This window comes from Oncorhynchus clarkii, chromosome 1 (genome assembly GCF_045791955.1).
Source record: "Oncorhynchus clarkii lewisi isolate Uvic-CL-2024 chromosome 1, UVic_Ocla_1.0, whole genome shotgun sequence".
Lineage (NCBI taxonomy): Eukaryota > Metazoa > Chordata > Actinopteri > Salmoniformes > Salmonidae > Oncorhynchus > Oncorhynchus clarkii.
In genome coordinates, this window is record NC_092147.1 from 79,204,526 (window position 1) to 79,209,864 (window position 5,339).

Below are 5,339 nucleotides of genomic sequence, written 5' to 3' on the forward strand. Positions count from 1 at the left end.
ATTCGACCATGAAGGCTTGATTCATAGTCTCCTCTGAACAGTTGATGTTGAGATGTGTCTGTTACTTGAACCATGTGAAACATTTATTTGGGCTGCAATTTCTGAGGCTGGTAACTCTCTGCAGCAGAGGTAACTCTGGGTCTACCTTTCCTGTGGCGGTCATCATGAAAGCCAGTTTCTTCATAGCGCATGATGGTTTCTGCGAATGAACTTGAAGAAACGTTCAAAGTTCTTGAAATGTTCTGGACTGACTGACCTTCATGTCTTAATGTAATGATGGACTGTCATTTCTCTTTGCCTACTTGAGCTGTTCTTGCCATAATATGGACTTGGTCTTTTACCAAATAGGGCAATATTTTGTATAACACCCCTACCTTGTCACAACACAACTGATTGGCTCAAACGCATTAAGGAAAGAAATTCCACAAATTAACTTTTAACAAGGCACACCTGTTAATTGAAATGCATTCCAGGCCACTTCCTCATGAAGCTGGTTGAGAGAATGCCAAGAGTGTGCAAAGCTGTCATCGAGGCAAAGGGTGGCTACTTCTGAACTTTTAAGGTTACTACATGATTCCATATGAGTTATTTCATAGTTTTGATGTCTTCACTATTATTCTACAATGTAGGAAATAGTAAAAATAAAGAAAAACCCTTGAAGGAGTAGGTGTGTCCAAACTTTTGACTGGTACTGAATGTGATATCAACAGAGTACAATATTGACTGGCTTTCATCAAGCTTCCCACTCAAGAAAAAACGTCAAACTGTAACCAGCGCCTGCAACCTGGTTCAGGTTATCAGTCAACCTATTTTTTTATTATTTTATTGAGTGTATGGTGAGAGGAATGAGGCAAACGGTATGGTAAATAAGTCTGGCAGCACAACCGATTAGCAAACGTACTGCAAATTGAAAAATCATGTGACTAAACGGAATAAAAATAAGAAACTATACTATGAAACAAAGGTAAATGATATAAAGAATTATAGTAAAAAGCTTTGGAGAACCTTAAATGCAATTTTGGGCAAAAAGGCAAACTCAGCTCCATCATTCATTGACTCAGATGGCTCATTCGTCACAAAACCCACTGATTTTGCCAACTAGTTTAATGTTTTTTTTAACGATTAGCAAACTTAGGCATGACATGCCAGCAACAAACGCTGACACTACACATCCAAGTATATCTGACCAAATTATGAAAGACAAGCATTGTCATTTTGAGTTCCATAAAGTGTGTGTGGAAGAGGTGAAAAATTGTCTATTAACAATGACAAACCACCTGGGTCTGACAACTTGGATGGAAAATTTGAGGATAATATCAGATTATATTGCCACTCCTATTTGCCATATCTTCAATTTAAGCCTACTAGAAAGTGTGTTCCCTCAGGCCTGGAGGGAAGCAAAAGTCATTCCACTACCTAAGAATAGTAAAACCCCCTTTTACTGGCTCAAATAGCCGACCAATCAGACTAACCAACCCTTATTAAACCCTTGTGTTTGACCATATTCAGTGCTATTTTACAGTGAACCAATTCACAACAGACTTTCAGCACGCTTATAGAGAAGGACATTCTACTAGCACAGCACTTACATGGGTAACCTAGTGGTTAGGGCGTTGGGCCAGTAACCGAAAGGTTCCTAGATTGAATCCCCGAGCTGACAAGATAAAAATCTGTCATTCTGCCCCTGAACAAGGCAGTTAACCCACTGTTCCTAGGCTGTCATTGTAAATAAGAATTTGTTCTTATCTGACTTGCCCAGTTAAATAAATATATAAATGATTGGCTGAGAGAAAATTCGATTCAAAAGATTGTGGGGGGCTGTGTTGTTAGACCAGTGCGGCTTTTGACATTATCATTCATAGACTGCTGCTGGAAAAAACTGTGTTATGGCTTTACACCCCCTGCTATATTGTGGGTGTTCTTAATGGAAGCCTGATTTAATGTCCCCAGGGCAGCTGTCTAGGCCCCTAATTTTTTTCAATCTTTACTAACAACATGTGTCGTGGAAATGTCCTTAATTACCAAATGATGAGAGAGCAAATCACACACCAGTCAGAGTTATGCTTAATCTTAACCTTTAATAACATTTAATCTTTTGCAATAGCATTTTGACTTTCAACAGTTCAGTATCTCTAATGAAAAGTTGAGAGTGGTCAACATAATGGCAACTGGGATCCTTTATAGCAAACTATAGCGACTGAAATGCCTGCAACACATAACAAAGAGCTGCAGTTAGTTTCAGAATGGATGGCAAGGAATAAGTTGGTCCTAAATGTTTCAAAAACTAAAAGCATTGTATTTGGGACAAATCATTCACTAAACCTCAACTAAATCTTATAATGTGTAAATTGAGCAAGTTAAGGTGACTAAACTGCTTGGAGTAACCCTGGAGTGTAAACTGTCATGATCAAAACATAGTGATACAACAGTAGCTCAGATGGGGAGAAGTCTGTTCAAAACAAAACGCTGCTCTGCCTTATTAACATCACTATCAACAAGGCAGGTCCTATAGTTTTGTCGCACCTGGACTACTGTCTAGTCGTATATTTTTTAAATATTAAAATACACCTTATGGAACAGCGGGGACTGTGAAGAGACACAAACACAGGCACCGAAACAATTATACACACACACGATAACATACACAGGTACACATGGATTTTGTGTTGTAGATATGTGGTAGTAGAGTAGTGGCCTGAGGGCACACAATTCATCTGTTGTGAATGTATTGTATTGTTTTTAAAATTGTATAACTGCCTTAATTCTGGTGGACCCCAGGAAGAGTGATTCAGTAACTAATGGCGGTCCATAATAAATACAATTACAAACCATAGAGACCCCTTAGAGCCTTATTCTAAAATGGATTAAATAAAACATTTTCCTAATCAATCTACACAATACCCCACAATGACAATGCAAAAACAGGTTTTTAGAAATGTTTGCACATTTCTCACCAATTAAAAACAGAAAAAAACATATTCACATAAGTATTCAGACACTTTACAAAGAGATGCAAAATTGAGCTCAGGTGCATCCTGTTTCCACTGATCATCCTTGAGATGTTTCTACAACTTGATTGGAGTCCACCTGTGTGAAATTAAATTGATTGGACATGATTTGGAAAGGCACACACCTGTCTATATACATGTCAGAGCAAAAACCAAGTCATGAGGTCAAAGGAATTGTGCGTAAAGCTCCGAGAGAGGATTGTGCCGAGGAACAGATCTAGGGAAGGGTACCAAAACATTTCTGCAGCATTGAAGGTCAACAAGAACACAGTGGCCTTCATCATTCTTAAATGGAAATTGTTTGGAATCACCAAGACTCTTCCTAGAGCTGGCCGCCCGGCCAAACTCAGCAATCGGGGGAGAAAGGCTTTGGTCAGGGAAGTGACGAAGAACCCGATGGTCACTGTGACAGAGCTCTAGAGTTCCTCTGTGGAGATGGGAGAACCTTCCAGAAGGACAAACATCTCTGCAGCACTCCACCAATCAGGCCTTTATGGTAGAGTTGGCCAGACGGAAGCCCCTTCTCAGTAAAAGGCATGATTGCCCACTTGGAGTTTGCCAAAAGGCACCTAAAAACTCTCAGACCATGAGAAACAAGATTCTCTGGTTTGATGAAACCAAGATTGAACTCTTTGGCCTGAATGCCAAGAGTCACGTCTGGAGTAAACATGGCAGCATCCCTACTGTGAAGCATGGTGGTGGCAGCATCATGCTGTGGAGATGCTTTTCAGCGGCAGGGGATGGGAGACAAGTCAAGATTGAGGGAGAGATTAATGGAACAATGTACAGAGAGATCCTTGATGAAAACCTGCTCCAGAGCACTCAGGACCTCCGACTGGGGTGAAGGTTCATCTTCCAACAGGACAATCCTAAGCACACAGCCAAGACAACGCATGAGTGGCTTTGGGACAAGTCTCTGAATGTCCTGGAGTGGCCCAGCCAAAGCCCATGAACCCGATCTAAGGCATGAACCCGATCTAACATCTCTGGAGAGATGTGAAAATAGCTGTGCAGCGACGCTCCCCATCCAACCTGACAGAGCTTGAGAGGAGCTGCAAAGAATGGGAGAAACTCCCCAAATACAGGTGTGCTAAGCTTGTAGCGTCAAACCCAGACTTGAGGCTGTAATCACTGCCAAAGGTGCTTCAACAAAGTACTGAGTAAATGGTCTGAATACTTACATAAATGTGATTTTTCATTTTTTTCAAAAAAACTATTTTTCTTTGTCATTATGGGGTATTGTGTGTAGATTGAGGGACAAAAACAATTTCATCAATTTTAGAATAAGGCTGTAACGTAACAAAACGTGGAAAAAGTCAAGCGGTCTGAATACTTTCAGAAGGCGCCGTACGTCCTTCACCTGTTTTGCAAGTTACTTTCACATGTCCTACATCCAAGAGGACATTGGGGAGAAAGGCAGTGTTTTTCCTTTAGCTTTGTACACCATTGTGACTAAGAGGGAGAGGTTTGCATCTCACTTGTTGTTGTCGTAATTACCTCTTACTCAGCTAGGCAAGGCAAAGGGTTAGACTGTGGGCCTAAATTTCCCAAGGAAAGAAAAAAATCCACACCTTATAATCACACCCACACATAAAAAAACTGTTCATAATGCCTTATGTGAAATGTCTTGCATCAGGTATCACCACACATTCCAGAGCAACTGCACAATGGGAAATGTTTTAACTTTTCTTGGAGCCAACTATTTGCCTAACCATATCAATGGGAGTGATATGCACAGCCTGTCGTGCATAATCTCATTTCACTTCTATTACCAGGCTCTGACACAAAGGTCCATACAGTACATTATAGTTTCATAAGAGTGAAGGTGTGGTGTGTGTGTGTAAACAACATTACTTATTAGTGGATGTTTGCAATAATGCACTCTACACAAAGCCCTGGTGTCACAGCCTGACCATAGTTTGCTTTGTATGTTTCTATGTTTTGTTTGGTCAGGGTGTGATCTGAGTGGGCATTCTATGTTGTGTGTCTAGTTTGTCTGTTTCTGTGTTTGGCCTGATATGGTTCTCAATCAGAGGCAGGTGTTAGTCATTGTCTCTGATTGGGAACCATATTTAGGTAGCCTGTTTGGTGTTGGGTTTTGTGGGTGATTGTTCCTGTCTCTGTGTTTGTTGCACCAGATAGGGCTGTTTCGGGTTTTCACGGTTATTGTTTTGTAGATTGTTCGTATTTTCATCTTTCATTGAAGATGTTTATGAATAACCACGCTGCATTTTGGTCCTCCTCTCTTTCACCGGAAGAAAACCGTAACACCTGGCACTTTCTGGGACTGTATTTTAAACATCTGAGTAAAAAATAAAGGATGACGACCAA